This window comes from Diadema antillarum, unplaced genomic scaffold (genome assembly GCF_040938485.1).
Source record: "Diadema antillarum isolate AM-2024a unplaced genomic scaffold, OU_Dant_1.0 seq00000300_RagTag, whole genome shotgun sequence".
NCBI lineage: Eukaryota > Metazoa > Echinodermata > Echinoidea > Diadematoida > Diadematidae > Diadema > Diadema antillarum.
The window spans coordinates 2134062-2156831 of record NW_027271323.1 but is presented as its reverse complement, the minus strand read 5'-3'; positions in this window follow the sequence as shown (position 1 = coordinate 2156831).

Genomic DNA, 22770 nt, shown 5'->3' with positions numbered 1-22770 from the left:
CTATCCTTTCAAAAGTTAATAGAGTTGAAAGTGAAGAGTGTGGACAAGGTTTTTCAGAAATGAAAAAGGGATTCTAAAGACACACCTAATCACACTATTCTACCAAAAATGTTCGAGACAAACTGCTAAAAAAACACACTTTCCTGCCCGTTTTATGATACCAAATTTTAGCATAATGTAAAAGAAGACCTGCTCTTTCAGAAAATATGAAAAAGTCAAGTTTGGCTAGGTTGACCCATTTCACTTATTTTCAGTCCTCACGCAAAATCAGTGTGTGCGACTTTATGTTCGTTTTGACGTGCACGGTCACATATGTGACTGTGCACCTCAAAACGAACATAAAGTCGCACACACTGATTTTGCGTGAGGACTGAAAATAAGTGAAATGGGTCAACCTAGCCGAAGTTGACTTTTTCATATTTTCTGAAAGAGCGGGTCTTCTTTTACATTATCCTAAAAATTGGTATCATAAAACGGGCAGGAAAGTGTATTTTTTTAGCAGTTTATCTCGAACATTTTTGATAGAATAGTGTGATTAGGTGTGTCTTTAGAATCCCTTTTTCATTTTTGAAAAACCTTGTCCACACTCTTTGTTTGTTTTGAGGTGCAGGGTCACATATTGCAATAATTTTTCATCTTTTATCTATTTTGATTTATCTGAACTCTCATATAACATCCGAAGTGTGGTTACAGTAGACAAAAATTGGTCTTAAATCATTCAGCAGAATTTTGTCAAACATCTTTTTCTTCACTATGATGAATTGCCTCCATGTTTAGTCGATACTTGTGTCTTTTGCTGCAAAACTTTTGGTAAAGGCATGTTTATCAATGAGTTAAACGGAACTTAAGTAATATTATGACCGTGATAATTATTGTATAGAAGTGGGATTTGTCATAATTTTTTGGCAGTTTCACCCAGTGACTTTCTTTAAAAAAACAAATCATTGTGATTCATATAGCCAAAAAAAGAAAAGAAAAAGAAAAAAGAAATGCCTCAACATTTCTATTACTATAGTACACCGGATTTATCAATCGATCAATACAAACAGCATCCTTCAGTCGGCTTCAAGCTCATACGACACGTATATAGGACCTGAATACATTCTGATAAGTCTTACTTTTACATTTTTTTTTAATGTTACTGTATCTCCATCTTTATTGAAGAAATGTTTCTTGTTGCCTTGAGGCTTCGCACTGTTAAAAGCTTTCAACAGCACACACATTTTTTTTTTTTGAAATGCGAGCAGCATGAAGACTTAATTCAATTTTCCTGGCGAAAAAGCAGTCTGAAGCCAGATAAGAAAAAAAGATTAATACTTAACGTCATTCTCCGTCTCCAACGCTTCCTAAAGGTCCCTTCCCTCCACTTCAGCATCAGCTTTTCTTCAAGTTAAACAGTGGAAGGGAAATAACAATCATTGGAATTTGGAGGATTTAAGGAGGATGTTTAATTAAAAACATGTTCTGATTGCTACAGACAAAGCAGCTGTTATCATGAAACTCCTGAAGGAAGTCTGATGCAACTGCAAAACAGGCTGTGAACGACTCGCAGTGTAGATGCAGGGCAAACAGACTTGACTGCACACATACCAATGACAGATGCGGGCCATTATAGATCAGACCATTGTAATTTTGTATCTCACAATTTATGTTGTTCTAATTGGTGACTAGGAATCAGGAGTATTCTTCAAATACATCGACACACTTTACAACAGACGTGAGACTTACCACGCTTCTTTACGTCTGTTTAAAATGAAGCCGAGATCCCGTTTGCTTGAAAATAATCAACTGAAATATCACATTACCCTAGTCCAGAATTAATGGTAAAAGCATGGAATACTTTGTGCGTAAGCGAGTTTACTTGTTTTTCACTTTTATCATTGATCTGCTATGTTCAGAGATCACCCTTTCGGCAAAACCGGGGAGGGGGGGGGGGGGCGCTTTGGACGAAGGGTGGTGTTCCCATTAACGGAACGCGCCACCACCCAACCCACCCTTTCGGCACAAGCCGGGCCCTGGAGTTCTTAAAAGGCTTCCAGATATGGCCCTAGTGGTTCCCAAAGTCTTCTAATTTTCTCCCAAGTACTAGTAGTAGTCTGCAAGAATGCATGGAAGGTGAACTTGAGATACTCAGGTTCACGAGCGCACGAACCGTGAGTCTTTTATTCAGAAAGTCAGTGAGTGACAAGGTACCCTTATATGACAAATACTTCCTCTATACAAACTCATGACACTTTTGTAGAGTAGCTCATGGGTAATCATTATCTTGATGACCTGTCTCCCCTAGCCCCTCCTTTGGCAAAAAAAAAGCAAAGAAAAGAAGAAGTAGAAATAAAAGTATTGCAACATAGACACAAAAGTGCACAAGTATATCGCTATTGAGCACACTTTGAAAGCTAAGTTGAGATTAAAGTTAAATACAACTCTGTTCTGTTCGATGCTACTTACAGTTATGAAGCTTTATCTGAAGAAAATATGAGTGTGCAATGCTTTTAATCAATTAAAAAATATGAAACTTGGTGTTAGGAAAAATCATTACGGTTGTGAATGGAAATAAAACAAAGTTTGCCCTTGGAATCTTGGATGTAGACATTCCTTGACCTGAAAACAACAACAACAACATCATAGGTATAGACACCTGAATATATTTTGTGCGGGTTTTATCTCCAGAGATATATATAGGCATAAATAGGTAGTATGGCGGCCATTTTGAATTTATGCAAATTAGGCACTGACCCACAACTTTTAATAATTATTTTAGTAGCTCTTCCAGGTCAAATACAATTAGAATCATTTCTGTTGCAATTAGTTGGGGGTCATTTTATATTTTGACGGGACTAACAGTAGGTAGGCAGGTCAAAGTCGAGTGCACACAGTCACTAAATGTGTGTAGGGGTTGTCACGGTTGGCTGCTCACATTCTGGTGGTTGTCTACGTAAAGTGAAGTATCAATTAGGGCCACCATTGTGTGGGGGCTTATGGGTGTTAATTAGCCTGTCTGTCAAGTAGAGTTAGCCAGATAATGTCCAGGTGGAAGCCATTGTCCTCGATTTCCAGAGTTCTCTGACTCGCCGTTGGTACCAGTTAGGGACTTGAGTGATGAGTCTGTTTTCAACCCATAGGATCCTGTGTTCACAGGTGTGAGCATGGTGGATGAAAGCAGACTTGTCCCACTCGTCCCGTCGGCCATGGGCCTGATGTTCCTTTAACCGGGTGACAAAGGATCAGCCTGGCTCTCCGATGTAGACTTCACAGGGAAATTCGGTAGACTCCAGGAAGGTTCTTTGAGTGTCGAACTTTAATGTCACCTTCTATCACAATCCTGCGGAATTTGGGAGAGGCTGATCCAATGTATAGGAAAGCGCGTCAGAACCCCCCCCCCTTTTTTTTTGGGGGGGGGGGTGGCAATATTTCGAAGGGGGCACATTGTGACGATTCAATTCAATTCAATTCAATTCAAATAATTTATTGTCATGCACTATGGCATAAAAATCTTTACAACAGTCTCCATTAAAAATTTCACATGCAAGGGGATATGTATACATAACTGAAAGACAAGCAACATAACACTAAACAAAGTACAGCAAGTACACGTATTGTGATAATCAGAATATTGCACTTGGTCCCTGCACATGTACATGACTTACAACACGCAAAAAGCATGCATGGCTCGGGACCCCACCCATCCAATACTCACGAACAATACACGCAAACCCATACACACCCACACACACACACACAGACACACACAGGCACACACAGACACACCCGCACCTACCCACGCCTCATACACGCCCACATCACAAGTGTACAGCTGAACCATAGGGCTACTATAGTACCGTAGCTCCGCAGCTGTACACACCCCTACACATATCCCCACTCCAGCGTCAGTGTGCGGCTGCACATCCAAAACACTGACACATATCCACCCACTGCAAAAGCATACCACATACACATACCCAGACAGACAACATAGACACACACTTACACGTAATACACGTACATAGCATGCACAGTATGTTAAAATCCATAACTTCTGCCAAAATTGGGATATAAAGTACATCATAAACATACATACACAGCAGTACTTTTACATCACCAAAAAAGACAGATTATTATACCCCTATATTCCAATATGTAAATATTGTCCACTAAAAAACTAAATATGTGTGTGTGTTTTTTTTGCTTTGTGCCTGTGTGTGTGTATGCGTGTGTGTGCGCGTGTGTGTGTATGTGAGTGTGTGTATAAAACATGCACAGGGGTAGAAATACAATACATATACTTTCCTATATACTGATATAATATACAGATACTGACTTATCACAGGTGGAATATAACATTTGAGATCCTCGCGGGAAGTTATATTTTTGTCGAGGATTGTTATATTTTTCCGAAGCGCGTAGCGCTGAGGAAAAATATAGTATTTCGAGACAAAAATATAACTTCCCAAGGGAAATGAAATGTTATATTCCTACCGAAGGAAAAAAGTCAATATCTGTTATATTATATGGCCTACAGTACAAGAAATAAACTGCTGTATAACTAGAGCAACACGACTTCTCCGTTTTCAAACCCACAGTCAAATTCATGAACGCGCGTTACAACGATCGGCACTGTTAGTGGTAAGCAATCGAGCCAAACCTAGCCATAACTATGATGGCTTTCGCGTAGGCCCTACTATCGGTAATTCGTTCTTCCGTGGCATATAGCCGTGTAACCCCGGGACGCTCCGTATACAGTTACACACTGTGGGAGCGTCCTGAGTCAATAGAGTGCTATATCGGTAAGCTTGAAAAACATACACAGTCTGTCACAGATTTTCGTACCTCCGTAAGTTTCGAATATCACGAGGAAAAAACGTACTTTTATAGTATACATAAGATTCTTATCTAATTAATACCCTTCGTTCACCTTGTTCTTGTTCACACTGGTCCAATGATCTTGAAAAAACGTTTTTTTCACGGCCATATACGGGTCCGTAGTCCTAGCTCCCCATCCCATTCACCATTTTCGAAATCAGTATGCAGTACACTGCGCACGTAAATATTCATGTGCTGGCGGAGTCGCAATGCGTTTAGCCTTCTGACAAGGCCTGCGCGCGCGCACCCACCCAGAAAGCAACGCAATATACAGCGAGAGGGTTTGCCAACAGTATGAGAAGGCCTTGCCACAAAGCTACACGACTTGACGGCCAGCGCATGCGCACAAATCTCAAATCCATTGACTGTATAAGATGTAGTTCTCCCGAGTTCCTCTCGACCGAGTCGCATTTAACTCATCAAACCGAGCAGAAAGGGACTATTGCCAGAACCAAAAGTTGAACGCAGTCAGTCTTCAACATTACATCTTCACCTGTAAGTCTTCATATTGCACAATTTTTGCGATTTCATATCGATTTTTAGGCGCTATACTTCGCCTGTCATGATCATGTCTGCTACAATGCGCAGCCCCAACACTGCGTGTTGGGGCTGGTCGCAGTTAATAGCCGTGCAGGAGCATTCCTAGAACAGTCGCTATTCAATCATACGTAGGCCTGTAGCGAGGGCCTATTTACGTAGCGGTAACGTGCTGATTTTGTAATGACAGTTGTAAATTTTTTTTTTTTTAATGTAGAAGACTACCGTAACTGCCGCTGTTGGTCTAAAGCAAGGTTGTTGAGGTGTTTGTGGTGATGTATGAGAATGTGAACTTTCTAACAATGTAGTCAGGGGCCTAATCTCTTCTGTCTGCAGCCACTGGTACATGAATTGTAGACTACGGACCTGGCCCTGGTCCAGGTCCAGCGCTAGTAGCATAGAACTACCGGTGTCAAAGAAACTTACTCAGTTCAGGCGGTGGTAATACTAATGGGAAATCCTTTGCCTTCTGGCCCTGTCACGACTGTCTAACATTAACGGGAGTAGTAGGCTCTACCAGGTATAGCTTCCAACACATTCACCAGTTTGTTTCTCTCTCAAGCTGCCATACCAGTTACAACACTGCTAACAGTTTGACAAAAACAAATCTGTTGCAATTTCGCAATTCTCGCTTCGTGTATGCTGTGCATGAAGTGTTGTCTACCGCTAACGCTTTACAGTAGTGTGCTGCTGTGTACTGTGGTCACGGCGATTGCATTCGTGTGTGTGCAAAGCGTCTCTGTGTATGTTGCGCGCATCATAACAATTGGTTTTTGATGACGTCACCCCTCCTGATATAACGCATTTGCTTAACGTAGTCGCTGTTATATTCCATGTTTGTACGTAATTTACGTCATGTTATGAAAATATAACGCTTCTCATCCTTGGGGCAATGGTCACGTGACTGCATTTTGACCAATCACACATTGATATCTATATAGGTCATATAATATAATCAAATATCCTGAGAAATCCAATCCTGTCATGTTATAAACACACAAACCAAACTTATGCATCACCAGAAAATGCCAGATTATAACATCCTTGTATCCAGAATACAAAAATTGTTCACTTAGGAAACTACACCGTTGTATTGTCAGGCATTTCAATAAAAACAGCATAATTATCTATGTATACTACATGTATATCCTATATCCTCAAAAAAAAAGGATAACGGTACAAAACTGGGTGTACATGGATAAATATTGATATTTACATGTATGTATACTGATGTTCTTGTGTCCACAGTGGTACAGTAGAGTTCAGCACACTCATCTAAATACAGCTCTTCTACCATCAATACATGATATACGGTATGCAATACATAGCTTCTAGCAGTGTGATACAAATAAAGAGTAACAAAACGTGTAATAATTGTATTCTCATATACCGCCTTAAATTATTCAAACCAAACATTTTGTGTGTCAATAAGTATGGGTGCATCTATATATATATATGTGTGTGTGTGTGTGTGTGTGTGTGTGCATGTGTGTGTATGAAAATCTGTTATGGGTTTGTGTACAACCGTACGTGTTGTGTGTATTGTATGTGCTCACGTGTGTATGTCGTGTGTACATAATATTATGTAAAAATACTATCACTATACAAAATTACAGAAAAAAATATATCATCATCCTGCTGCTTTATATAAACGTCAATTTATCTCGAAATGATTACCGTATATTGCCAGACTAAATCCACACATGGGCGCATTACCCTTCAACTGTACAATGACGAGTCAGACATTGTTTACATGACAAACATTATCCACCTTCACCTGATAAATTTGCTGTTATAGAGCATCATTGCACTTGGTAAAAGTGACCGTCTCAACCTATCAGTCTGCAGCCTAGGTAGCCTTATCCGACCAGACCTATTGAAAACCACCTCCCCATGTACATGTAAGGGGTGGGATGGATCCTTCACAATGGGTGTATGTGCTCACATGTGTATGTCATGTGTACAGGTGTATGTAAAAATACTATCACTGTAAAATGGTACAAAAATATTATCATCATCCTGCTACTTTATATAAACGTCAATTTATCTCCAAATAGTTACCGTATATTGCCAGACTAAATCCACACATGGGTACATTACCGGCAACCCTTCAAATGTACAATAAAAAAGTCAGACATTGTTTACATGACAAACATTATTCACCTTTACCTTCACCAAGGGGTGGGATGGGTCCTTCACAATTAGTCCATGGGCCAAGAGCCGAAAAATGGGAAAACGCTAAAATTCACGAGAAATTGTTTTTTTGTTGTTGTTGCTGTTGTTGTTTTTAGATAATGGGATATAAACTGTATTATAAGCTTTGGATATTCCCTTCGCCGTCTTGAATATTAGACTAAGCGCTGTGGACATCATAACCCTTGGATATTCCCTTCGCTGCCTTGAATAAAGACTAAGCGCACCGCGTTTACAACAGAACACCTGTGGACATACAGAAAACAGTGCTCTTCTTTGTATAGCGGTTGGTCTCGATTCAGAAGTACAGGGATATAACAACGAGACCAAATTGGTTTAAAATCCATTTACTATGACTAAGCTACTCATTTGGAAATGCTATCATAGCTTGATAAGCATATCTATGCCCGACAAACAAAATGACACCAAAAAGGTATTGCCACCTCAGATGGTACCAATATCTGGCCTGGCCCATGGACTAAATGGCCTGCAGTTTTGCAATGACAGCCCTCTCCGCCACATCTTCCAAACAGCTGACAGAGACTCCCATCACTCTACTCGCATGCCTTACAATCCTCTCCAGCGATGTGATGTCCTCGGCCAGGGAGCGAAGCGACCGAGCGGGGGAGGGTGTAGAAGGGGCTATCCCTCCCCCTCACACGGTAGGGACTTTTTGTGAAAACATAGTACAAAAGTCGCGTTTATAGGTGACCCTGCATCACAAAACAAGCGAAAAGTCGCCAGATATGGATTTTTAGCTAAGGACAGATTCTGAAAAAGCAGACACTAAACTTTAAAATGATGTAGGGTGCGATTTTTTCTCCTCGAATTTCTTGTCCCTGGTGCAAAAACAAAAACAAAAAACAAAAAAACTAAAACAAAAACAATCAACCAACCAACCAACCAACCAACCAAACAAACAAACAAACAACCCCCCCCCCCCCCAAAAAAAAAAATGATAATCAAAAGATAAGAAATAATAGACCTTTATGATAGACTGCTGAATAATATCAATAATAATAATCAATCTTTCGGAATTTTTCTTGATTTAACCAAAGCTTTCGATCTGATTAATCATGATATTCTTTTGTAGAAAATTAATTATCTTACTTTGGAATTAGGGGTACAGTGTGGGACTGGTTTCACAGCTATTTAGATGAAAGATACCAATTTACTTTCTACAATAACTGTAGTTCATCATATTCTAGGGTCCAGTGTGGAGTCCCCCAGGGATCCATACTGGGCCCTCTCCTGTTTCTTTTATATATCAATGATTTATGTTATGTATCCTCCTTCTTTAATTTTGTGTTATTTGCTGATGATACCAATATCATTTCCTCACACAGTGATTTTAAGTACCTTGTCTCTAAAACAAATACTGAGCTCGATAAAGTGTCTGAGTGGTTTGATGCTAATAAATCAATTGTTAATTACGAAAAGACAAGTGTTCTGTATTTTCGTAAACCCACAATATCTCATGTCTTAGATGAAGTTAAAATTAAGATGAATAATGTTCAATTATGTATATCAACATCAGTTGAATTTCTAGGTATTATACTTGATGAAAAATTAAAATTTAACGAACACCGTTTTTTGATTTGTAACAAAGTTTCCAAAAATATTGGTATATTATGCAAGTTACGTACTACGCTCCCTGAAAAGCAGCTATTTATGTTGTATAATTCTCTAGTCCTCCCATATTTACAGTATTGCACCATACTTACATGGGCAAATGTTGGGGTTACTCAGTAAGATCCCATACACAAATTCCAAAAGAAAGCTTTACGTATATGCTCTAGTTCTGCTTATTTTGCCCCTTCTCAGCCTCTATTCTTTCGTTTAAAAACCTTAACAATAATAGATTCAAAATCGCAAATTTAATGTTCTATGTTAATAATAATTTGGCACCAGTTAATATTTTTAATCTATTTCACCACAATAAAGATGTTCACCAATATAATACTCGTTCACGCCTTAAATTCAATTATCCTGCAGTCAATAGTCACTCCATATTAAATTATGTTAAGCATACCGGTCCCCGTATCTGGAACAACTTTTCAAATGACATCGCTTCTTGTTCAACCATAACTTCTTTCAAACTTAAATTGAAGAATCTTTTGATTCATACATATAAATAAAATAACCAAGTGCAATCATTTCATTTGATTTGAATTCTAAAAGAACTTACAATAGTTATAATATTACTCATGAATTTTATTACCAAGAGGAATATATGCATCATGTATGTGACTGTATTTATGGGGGGGGGGGGGAGGAGGTGTCAAACTTCACTGGCCTAAGACCTCCTTATTTATTTTTTCATTTCAATGTATTGTATTTTCCTTTGTTTTATGTACAATTTCAAGCAGTTTATTATTTTACTTCATTTAAACATTCTGTTCACTTCGTCATGTACATGTACATGCATTCTATTTACCATTGTAATCTGGGGGCTTTACGCCTTTTCAAGCTATCGCTTTTTGTAGTCCCCGTTCTCCTCATCAATACTTGTTTTTGTTTGTTTGCTATGTTGATCTCACAATGTATTTGTTTTATGATGATTGAGATGAATAAACGAATTGAATTGAATTGAATTGAAATAAAGAATAATTGTGACCCTGCACCTCAAAACAAACAAAAAGTCGCAAGACATGAATTTTTAGTTAAGACCATATGTGACAGTGCACCTCAAAACAAACAAAAAATCGCCAGACATGAATTTTTAGGTAAGACCATATTCTGAAAGAGCAGACTTTAAGCTTTAAAATGATGTATAACTCAAATCAAATGGACTCTCCTAACCTATCTAAATATTGGAAAGAAAGCACAACTTCAGGAAACGTGTGAACTGAGAAAAGAGGCTCTGAAGTACAGTGTCTATTCAAGCGCTTAATCTTTACCAAACCGTGCTGGCTGTGCGATGAATGGGACAAAAAACAGGAAGTAAACCACTGGAGTAACAACAATGAAGGGATTATCAGATTAAACGGAAATTAAGCATGCCTCATTAACACATTCTGTCCATAATTAATGCCAACTTTCAAAGCAGTGGCATTATCCTTTCAAAAGTTATTAGAGTTGAAAGTGAAGAGTGTGGACAAGGTTTTTCAGAAATGAAAAAGGGATTCTGAAGACACACCTAATCACACTATTCTATCAAAAATGTTCGAGATAAACTGCTAAAAAACACATTTTCCTGCCCGTTTTATGATACCAAATCTTAGCATAATGTAAAAGAAGACCTGCTCTTTCAGAAAATATGAAAAAGTCAAGTTCGGCTAGGTTGACCCATTTCACTTATTTTCAGTCCTCACGCAAAATCAGTGTGTGCGACTTTATGTTCGTTTTGAGGTGCACGGTCACATATTCTGAAAATGATGTATAACTCAAATCAAATGGACTCTCCTAACCTATCTAAATATTGGAAAGAAAGCACAAACTCAGGAAAAGTGTGAACTGAGAAAAGAGCTCGGAAGTACAATGTCTATTCAAGCGCTTAATCTTTACCAAACCGTGCTGGCTGTGCGATGAATGGGACAAAAAACAGGAAGTAAACCACCAGAGTAACAACAATGAAGGAATTATCAGATTAAACTGAAATTAAAAATGCCTCATTAACACATTCTGTCCATAATTACTGCCAACTTTCAAAGCAGTAGCGCCATCCTTTCAAAAGTTATTTGAGTTGAAAGTGAAGAGTGTGGAAAAGGTTTTTCAGAAATGAAAAAGGGATTCCAAAGACACACCAAATCACTCTATTCTACCAAAAATGTTCGACATAAACTGCTAAAAAAACACACTTTCCTGCCCGTTTTATGATACCAAATTTTAGCATAATATAAAAGAAGACCCGCTCTTTCAGAAAATATGAAAAAGTCAAGTTCGGCTAGGTTGACCCATTTCACTTTAATATTTTCAGTCCTCACGCAAACTCAGTGTGTGCGACTTTATGTTCGTTTTGAGGTGCACTGTCACAATTATTTAGCGTCCGGCGTTGAGGTCGCTCGCGACTAAGGTTTTGTTTTGTTTTGTTTTGTTTGGTATTTTTATTTTTGGTCCTGCAATGAAGGGGGTTGCGTTCGCATCCAACGCACCCCCCCCCCGTGACGTCATGATTATATTCAAATATTTCCAATCCTCCAAAATCAATCTCCAAGTATACAGTGTGAAATGTTAATTCGAGATATTCAACGGATTTACTATGCTCTCAATCAATATTGACACGTTTGATGAGATAAGGAAAAAATAGCATACATTGTTGCGGGAAAACGTGTAAGTTGCACCGACTACTGGGGGTTTTGTAGCATGTTTACCGAGCGGAATGATACCCCCAATAGACAGGCAGATTTTCCGCAATGAAAGAGAGTTAATTAGAAGATCTAATGTGCAGATACATTCACGCAATTCACCATCACGATGAAAGGGGTACAACATATAGTTCAGTTGAAAGAGCGTATTTCCGGGTACACTGCTAGTTTATTGGCAGATACTTTCGTTGACAAACATGATCGACGTTTGTTGTTACAGGACTTGTCTACACTTCACGACACGAACACTCGGTCCCTAGATTGAAGAAGTCTGGGATACAAGCAGTCCCAAGTGCAAATATTAAAGTCCCTTCAAAAAGTTCCCTGCTTCGTCATAGAAGTCGATATTCATACCACAATACTTAATGTATTTTTTCAGACTTACAAAAATTCGGGGGATTCAATTATGTGGAAGCTATGAGAAACGTAAAATATTTGGGTGCATACCTTGATATAGGGTAAAACAGAATTCTTCAGTGGACTATACACAACGTGTAATTCCAAACAATATAATTCGAGGAATGGTCAGAATTTACAGAATGTGCAAGGAATGTGTGCTTTATCAGAGATTCATGCTAGAGCGGAAATCCACTTGTTTTGGAATATGCCCTGTTTGGTACCTTATGGGGTAGAGTTATTGGGACGAAGGCCAAAAAGAGAAACAAAACCCTGGAAAGTGTCAATATTGAGGGGTGTGCTTGGCACGTGTGGAATGTAAACATTGACCCCACGAAAATTCGCTGCGGAGGGCAAGTGGTTTTTACATACAACAAGGCACATTAATTGTTCTACATAGGCAGTGGTTTTCTGCTCATCCACATTCGTTACAATAATGTTATGCACAATGCATAAAATCGTGTATTCAACCCCTCAAAAAGTGTTGTGTTTGAGTTGAACATTTTTAATTATAACTCAGGAATTCACTTTATTTCATTCATTTATTAATTTATTCCGTTTTATTTTCACCGGGTAGCCCTTTCAGTTAAATAAAAAACAACTTGATTTACTAACCCTGCATAAAAACAGTACAAAATACAATACATACAATGTTCAATACAATAGGACAGTAAGTCCAAAAATGAAAAAGAACACCACACATGACTTACAAACTCAATACAAAAAAAAAAAAAAAAGAAAAATGGGAAAATGTATGCATATGCATAAAATACTAAAATACAGATAAAAGTTTTTTTTTTTTTTTTCACGAATAGGCCCGGAAAACACTTTCCACCATTTGCAACCCACATAATCAGCTACCATACATCAAAACCTCCTTAAGGCAAACGAGTTTTAACTACATTAAGGTCCGAAGTTATGGAATACAGTAACACTGTTACCGTGTATAGATAAGCCTTGAATATGCCCTATTTGCATATTGTTATAAATGATCCAGGTCATGCAAGACAAGCTTTTCAGTACATCATTGTTTTCCATCGCGACATATACTTATTTGTCATCCTTGTGCCTTGTTTATTGCATTATATTCATTCGTCTATACATCATGTACTGCCATGTAACTAGTACTTCTCACAATATTTTAACAAGAGGCCGTTTTCTAATACTTCCTTGTTTCACTTTCGGAATGACACATTTAATTTCAAGTGTGGATTATGAACATTCATAATAACAAACGTTTGGACTAACAAGTCCTATTTCATTTTCAGATTAACAAACTTTCGGAATTACGAACATCAACCGTATCCCTACAGTCAATTAATGTTTTGTGTGAAAGACAATGTCAGTGCCTCTCTCTGTTTTCACTTTGAGCTGTTTCGTTTTCTTCTTTCGATCGCCATGGTGTAGACAGGACAGCACCAACATGGAAGTCACCATACAAGCCGTGCAATGGAGGAGGAAAGAGGACGGCATTGAGTACCAGATACGACATAAGACCTGTTGATAAATTCTGGCGCGATCCCAAAGCCACTGATGATGACAAAGATTGCCGCGTGAAGCACATACGGTAAGCTTGATACCCCGATTGAACAGAGCTTTTCGAACCAGAGTTAACCTGACATCGTCCGGAGAATCTTTATTACCACGCCGGATGTTGTAGCTTTTGCCATATTCCAGCATAGCCCGCCTAGAGCAATTGCCCCGACATTATTTCGACAACCCCGAAATTATTACCGCTACAACGTCCTAACAACGGTTACCCCTCTGTTCAATAAGACGCTCCCGAGGTAAAGGCCGTGTCACACCAGCCTTGCGTGCGACTTCCGAAGAACATATTTGCTATCCGGAGGTCCCCGCAGATGACCCGCACATGACAGTACCTATCATGTATCTCAAAAGTAGTTACCCGGAGGTGCGCACGCTGGCTCTATTTACCCGCTGCCAAAAAAAGCCCTGTCACACCAGCTAAGCGGGCTTATTGCGTATGGGGATTTTTCAGCACGCAGAATAATTTCTGCGGCCGGACAAGGTTTAGGGCGAGTTTTGCGTAGGTATTACATGATAAACGCGTGATACCTAAGTCCTTCTTGCGTGTATGCCGTTGAACTGCATGTTATGCGCGTGGGTGTCACGTGATAGCTTCGTGATAGCTTCTTTTATAATGTCAGTTCCTGGCGACATACGGGCTCTGCGAAGTACCTGTGCCACAACTTCGTGTTATCTGCGTACTAGTCGCCTGCGAGGTGAGTGCTAGTCTGAACAATAGGCTGGTTCGAGTGGATGGGCAAACAATCATTTGTCAACTAGCTTTCAAGAAGTGAAGATGCCCCGTAGACGGAAAGTGTACAAGGGCAGAGAACGTCCAGTGGATGGACAGCCACAAAGCCCGGAAGATTCACAGCAAATGCATCAAATTGCTGCTGAAGTCCATCGGCGGATGAAGTCCTGTCCAAAAGGGACCAGGTAGTCCTCGACGCCACAGAGGACAGAGGACAAAGAAGAGAATGAGCCCACAAATGGCACGCACTCCCTTCACATAGGCATAGATCAGCGGGCAACTTACCTACTTCAAGTGGGTCAAATGCCTGTGAATTGCGGCGGTTACGGCCCTCCTACGGGTGTTCTGCGTGGAACTCTTCGGGCATCCGCGACTCATCCGGAAATAGTTTTGGTCATGCTCAAAACTTTGCTGCGGGAAAATTGGACTAGCGTGCGCACCTTCGGACAACTAAGGACGAGATAAGTGCTAGGTACTGTCAAGGTCGGGCCAACTGCGGAGAGCTCCGGGTAGCAAATTTGTTTCCCTGCAAGTAAAGCCGCAAAACTTCCCCAGATACGGTATGACAAGGCCTTGAGCATGCTCAAAACTTGTTCCGGAAGAGTCACGGGAGTTGCCCATAGAGGTACGCGCAGAACACAAGTAGGAAACCCTTACCGGTAGCACCTCACGGGCAACTCCAAAGCAGGTACTTCGCAATCCCCGTAAGTCGCTCGTAACAGAAAATGGATCGGTTTCAAAGCTCTCACGCGAGTCAGACGGAACGCACCAAGTAGAAGTAGCACGCGTCTAGTATTAAGTAAGAAACAAGTGCGAAAATTGCAAACATTCTTGTCCGCCCGCAGAAAATCTTCTACGTGCTTTAAACTACCTCCTCGCCACAAGCCCGCGTAGCTTGCCCGGACAGGTGTGACACCGCCTTAAGTTTCGGCTGATACACTCAACCTCGCATGCGAAATATTCCAGGGGGGATGACACACCGCGCTCCAAACTCTTGTATTTTTTTTATCCAGGTTTTGCTTACAAACATTATTGCATACATTAATGTGAACAATTTTGACCAATGTTTATGAGAAATTTTCGAATTTTCTGACACAAAGTGATATATATATGTTTAGAATTCTTTGTAGAACATTGTTTTCATGAATTTTACTCAATTGCTTATAAAGCAAAATAAGTATTTTTCGTAAAGATACAAATGTTGCACAACGTCGCATAATTATGTGGAGCTGAGCCGAAAGCGACCCAAACACTATATTTTTTTTTTTTCGTTGCATACTTCATGTTGCCATTAAAACGTTCCCGGTGAAGGTTTTCGATGTGTGTCTCTAAAAAGACATACCTCTGCTCACACCTGTAGTTTTATTGACAAAAGCGCGAGGTTGTGTTCTGCGAAGGTTTTCTGAACGTTGTCGCGAAAAGGTTTCGAAAAGCTGTATTAAAACAGTATATCTGTATTAGGTAGATTTTGGATAAAGGTCTTCGCTACCTTTGAAATAGACTCAGGATTCAAATTGTACCGCGTTTACAATGAACAATGGAACTTCGGCCGAACTGGGCATGGACCAACAGTTGTACGGTGGGACGGACGTATAGGACGTAAAAAATAAAACTCAAATGAACAGCTCATCCGGATAAAGTCCACCTTTTTTCTATGCTGCAAAGGGAAATAAAATTCTAATCAACTAATTACCCCCCTCTCTGTATATATTACCAGATGTTTCTATAAGATATTAAGATATGAATGATTTGTATACATGTATATAAATATATAGCATATAATACCTCGATGAACCTCGTTTGGTGACGCCACATCATGACATGAGATACGAGGCAACATGTTGTTTGTGCATGCCTTTTCCTCTTTCTTAGCACAATTGTACATGTATACGATCAAGTTGCATGAATGCACAGAACATAAACTTCACTTACCTATATGTATTTAACATTCAGTGACTCTGCATAATGAAACAGACATGCGTTGCCATTGACGTAAATATTCAATAACTCTTTCATTTCAACAAAATTCAAGAAACAAACAAAAAGAAAAAAGCCAAGATTTATACATCCAAAACTAAAGACTGCACCAGAGTGTTTGATATGAGGGGGGAAATGACATATTCGGTTCGTATAAATGCATGTATTTCCTATGCAATCATGTTTGTCTTGATATTACAGCCCGTCCTCTATGGAGGGACCCTTTGGACACGGAAGGCAACGGTTTACGTACACGGCCATAGACTGTTCTCATAATAACAACAAAGCCGTCTGTCACGTGGATATTAATGTTCATAGTAGGTACTCTCTTTTTTTATTAAAAAAAAAATATGATTAAAATTTTGTAGCAATGAAAGGGTATGCCTGTGGACAGGAAAACAATATATCTTTGTCGCGAGTTGAGTTGTTCCTCATCTCTTTATACCCAAATCCACTCATACCTCCCACACCCACGGCGTCAACACATGCACAAACTGCATTTTCAATTTATAAAGTTAAATTCATGCTTGCAAGAAACTAACATACAGCTTATCGTAAGCATGTTAAGTACAGACGCACGTGGAAATATGGGCGATCAAGGTTGGAGAGTAGTTCAAAATGCTCTGTCTATTGTTTTTAAAAGAAAGGAAAAATATAAACAAGCTGTTTTAATGCATGCAATTCGTTATGTCTATAGAGTGCACTCCCTCTCTGGGGCCACCCCCCCCCCCCCCCAAAAAAAAAAAGATATTATCTAATTGTTAGTCTTTTCTCACTTCATCTCCCTAATGGAAGTCTTTAGGCACCTTCAATGTATGAGCAGTCTAAAACGTGCAACATATTTGACAATATGAGGCTGTTATACGTTCTATCGTCTTATGTTAAAATTTCGGATGCCGTATAGAGCATAAACGACCCTTGTGTGTACGATATCCGATATCCGTTAATCACCATTTTTTTTTCAATTCACTTCAATTCTTTTATTGTCATTCTTTTTCCCAACAAAACATAACACAAGATAAATATGATATTACATCATAAACAAAAACATTTGCCTTTGCAATAGATATTAGTAACATATCCTTTATCATAAGATACAATACTAAAGTACATAGCATTATACAGTACTAAAGTACATACATTATATTCATCAAAGTCAAAATTAAGAATCATATTTTTCCCTCATGTGGATGTTGCGTGAAGTTCGTGATAAAAGGGACATTGATTAATTCCGTTGTGTTTTCCCTCTTCTTATTTAATTTCCATTAATGCTCTGGTATTGAAACAGAATAGAATCATGATAGGTGTATGTCAAATGCTTTTCAGATGTATGTCAAATGCTTTTGCGTGAGTGTGTTTGTATGTGTGTGTGTGTGTCTGTGTGTGTCTGTGTCTGTCTGTCTGTCTGTCTGCCTGTCTGTGTATGGAGTCTTGTACACATTGTTCCCATATTTTTATATCATGCTTGTTACTTGTATCCCCAGGGTTAGTTTCAAATAAGGCACATTGCCTTCTCATGAACTCCTTCACTTTGTAACATTGCTTTGCCCTATTTTCATGTCATACTATTGTCACATTTCTATGAATGCATGTTCTATTACGTAAAAATATAACAATGTAATGAAATTATTCTCATCCACCGATCAATAGTCTATGCCTTTGGCGCAATTGTAAATCTCACTGGCGCAAAAAAAAAAAAAAAAAAATTACATCATTTCAACCAACATCCACACAGAAAAAAAAAGTTCTCGGAAATTGAAGAAAACCTATTTTCGCCCTCCTAATTAGTTGACACGTGTGATGCTCAGCGCCCCCCAAACGGATACCACACTTGCTCCAGTTCAAACGGGGTACCCTATGGGAAGGAGTGTGTTTACAGCTGTAACGAAGGTTACCAGTTACTAGTACAGGGTAGGAGGAGCAGCGAGTGGTACGTGCGAAAATGCGTCAGAAGAGATAAGCAGTCCGTCCAATGGGACAAGCCTCAACCTTCATGTAAAGGTAAGAAAATGTTGCCCTAGGAAGCGTGGAACATTAAAATTTTCAAATAAATTTGTTCATAATTATTGTAGTTAATCGCCCTACAATAAGGGTGGTAAACTCAGAGGTTCAGTAATGATTATCTTATTTGTCACAAATGTACACACTAGTAGTTATGTACATATGTATGATGTACTGTATGCATGGCTGTTTTAATGTGTATGTACACAGGTTGACCAGATTCATGGAGAACATTCTACATGGTATAGATATAGTACATACAGGCTGACCAGATCAGTGGAGAATTTTCTAGGTGGTATACAATGTAGATATACAGTACATGCATGTAACAGGAAATACATTATAGCTCACTCAATCCAGAATGATTTCACCCATTCCAGAATGTTCTGGGAAGTGCTAACATATTTGGCTGAGTGAGGCACTGTCCCTGTAGCCCAATGTGATTGGTAGTTATTCTTGGCAATGATGTTTTGTACATAGATAGGCAGTGAGTCATCCAGGATTCCTGGAACTTGGACTGGCTAGTAGGTTGGAGAGAGTTATAGAATGTGCTAGAAGGGGGTGAATGGATAGTATATAAGCCAGAGAAATTCTGCAGTAGGCAGAGTACCCAACACCTCTGCTCTGAGAGTTACGTCACTTCTGGCTCTGAAGCGACTTGTTATAGTCAGTTCTGTGTTACCTGCTGACCTGTTATGTTTGTGGAAATACTTGGCCTGGGAGACATTTTGCCTGCAGAGAATTAATGTGCCTTCATTGGACTCCATATTTTAATGTCAATGGACATTGCTACGGCAAAGTGACGGGCTGGATTCCTAGCGGGACAATATAAAGTGAATCATCATTCAACGCATCGACTGGACGTGGTCGTTGGATTCTGCACATTTCGCTGTGAACATTATACTGTGGATCTATTGTGGACATATACAGTGTACCCTGGATTTATAACGCAGACTATTGTAACCTGTGCCTCTGGATTTACGTCCAAGGAATCACTCATCGGTGCATCGCGGATCATTCATTTGTGCATCAAGCATCGTATTTGGACACTACCAGGGAACTGTAGGGATTTCGTGATTTAGTGAGTAAGTGATTCCATTACTGACTTATATTTGTTTCTAGTGACCATTATTATACTGATGTGAAAACTGATTACGAGTCTGTACCTACAATATCACTGTTAATAAACCGCCTGAACATCAGTTGATTGTTTCTTTTGTGCGATCATTCTCGGAGTGATTTTGGTCGTAACAAAATTGGGGGCTTGTCCGGGAAGTGAATTTTAAGCCAAAACTTAGAATTTGGAACGTTCCGGAAGCCAGAATATTGGTACAGACATAATACCAGTTGAGTTGGTTGTTCAATTGTATATTGTGCGTAATACATTGTGACAATGTCAATCAGTACAATGGATGTTCAGGCATTTGTTCAGAGGACAGATTTGTCCCTCAAAGATTTGCAAAGGTTACGCAAATGTGATTTGACTGCTATTGCACAGCATTTGAATATAGATGTTCCACAAGGTGCAAGAAAGGCAGAGATTCTTGACTTAGTAGCTGGTCACATGGAGCTCAAAGAAGAAATCAACATTCCAGATCAAGCTCAAATTTCAGATCAAACACGGCTTGAGCTTGCTAGATTGGAACTGGAGAAAGAGAAGATGAGATTAGAAATAGAAAGAGAGAGGGAAAGAGAACAAAGAGAAATGGAAATGAAAGAAAGGGACAAACAAAGAGAAATTGAAATGAAGAAACTTGAAATGGAACAGAAGAAATTTGAAGTGGAGCAACAGGTGAAATTGCGTGAGATGGAAATGGCCCATGCACAGACTGTTGGAAATCATGAAAGGGCTCCCTCTGATTTTGATTAGGCAAAGAACATTCGATTGGTGCCAAAGTTTGAAGAAAACAGAGTTGATGCATATTTTGTGTCATTTGAGAAGGAGGCTCTCAGTCTCATCCTTGCCCTCCAGCAATACGAAGTGTACTTGACAAATAGCAAAGGGGAGATCACGGTCTATACTGACCACAACCCCTTGGTCTTTTTAGACCGGTTCAAAATGAAGAACAACAGGTTGTTCAGATGGAGCATGATGACGCAGCCATATGCACTCAAAATCAAACATGTGGCAGGCAAAAACAATGTAATTGCCGACGCTCTGTCAAGAGTGTAACATGAAGAGAGTATCAAAGGTGAACGGTTTTCACCGCATATCATTTCCAGTGTATGTGTTTAGCATATTCATTAATGTGTGCAAAATAGTTTGATATGATTATATAAGCTCCGAGAATCCAAGCAATATCATTGTAAATAGTATCCATGAAAAGAGAACATGGAATTAATACAGCTATCCAAAAGGCATGTGATAGTATGTGATTATTGTTGCTTGACTTGGACTTTACCTCACATTCGTTGCAAATAACAATGAGAAATTGTGAAGGTAAAAGAAACCCTTGCTACAGCAAGGCTTTCTTTTTCCCATGGGGGATGGTGTCACAAATGTACACACTAGTAGTTATGTACATATGTATGATGTACTGTATGCATGGCTGTTTTAATGTGTATGTACACAGGTTGACCAGATTCATGGAGAACATTCTACATGGTATAGATATAGTACATACAGGCTGACCAGATCAGTGGAGAATTTTCTAGGTGGTATACAATGTAGATATACAGTACATGCATGTAACAGGAAATACATTATAGCTCACTCAATCCAGAATGATTTCACCCATTCCAGAATGTTCTGGGAAGTGCTAACATATTTGGCTGAGTGAGGCACTGTCCCTGTAGCCCAATGTGATTGGTAGTTATTCTTGGCAATGATGTTTTGTACATAGATAGGCAGTGAGTCATCCAGGATTCCTGGAACTTGGACTGGCTAGTAGGTTGGAGAGAGTTATAGAATGTGCTAGAAGGGGGTGAATGGATAGTATATAAGCCAGAGAAATTCTGCAGTAGGCAGAGTACCCAACACCTCTGCTCTGAGAGTTACGTCACTTCTGGCTCTGAAGCGACTTGTTATAGTCAGTCCTGTGTTACCTGCTGACCTGTTATGTTTGTGGAGATACTTGGCCTGGGAGACATTTTGCCTGCAGAGAATTAATGTGCCTTCATTGGACTCCATATTTTAATGTCAATGGACATTGCTACGGCAAAGCTGTGACGGGCTGGATTCCTAGCGGGACAATATAAAGTGAATCATCATTCAACGCATCGACTGGACGTGGTCGTTGGATTCTGCACATTTCGCTGTGAACATTATACTGTGGATCTATTGTGGACATATACAGTGTACCCTGGATTTATAACGCAGACTATTGTAACCTGTGCCTCTGGATTTACGTCCAAGGAATCACTCATCGGTGCATCGCGGATCATTCATTTGTGCATCAAGCATCGTATTTGGACACTACCAGGGAACTGTAGGGATTTCGTGATTTAGTGAGTAAGTGATTCCATTACTGACTTATATTTGTTTCTAGTGACCATTATTATACTGATGTGAAAACTGATTACGAGTCTGTACCTACAATATCACTGTTAATAAACCGCCTGAACATCAGTTGATTGTTTCTTTTGTGCGATCATTCTCGGAGTGATTTTGGTCGTAACATATTTGTAAGGCGTTCGGTAATATAAATTAGATCCATACCTAGGTGCACCTTTATATTGCATTATCCTTCAATGCCGTTCTCTGTATCGCACAACAAAGAGAGGGAAAGCAAAGACAGTCCCTCTGACGTGTCCTACATTAGCCCAGACCAGATGCAATGATAAATCCTAAACGTTGCCCTTTTTACAATGGCAGAATAGCACAGAATCCCACAGGCTGCCGGTGAAACAGGATGATGCCTGAAACGTAATAAACTGACATTAATGAACTAAGCTGGAGGGGGGGGGGTCATTTTCCCCTCCCACCGTGATTAAAGACATGTGGAAAATCTCCTTGCTTTTTCGATAGAAAACTGTCCAAATATTTATCACAATGTGTATACCAGATTGCTTAATTTTATATCTGATAATGCAAAATTTCCCTCCACCCGGAGGAGCATATCCCCTCCCACAATTCCTCCTCCTTCAGGTCCTTTATCCACAGACTTGATACAGTTTTAGGTTTCGGAATATTTCACCAAACGCTTGTACCAGGGCCCGGTTTCATAAAGCCATTCGTAAAGTTACGAACAACTTACGAGCGACTGGAAATTCTGATAAGTA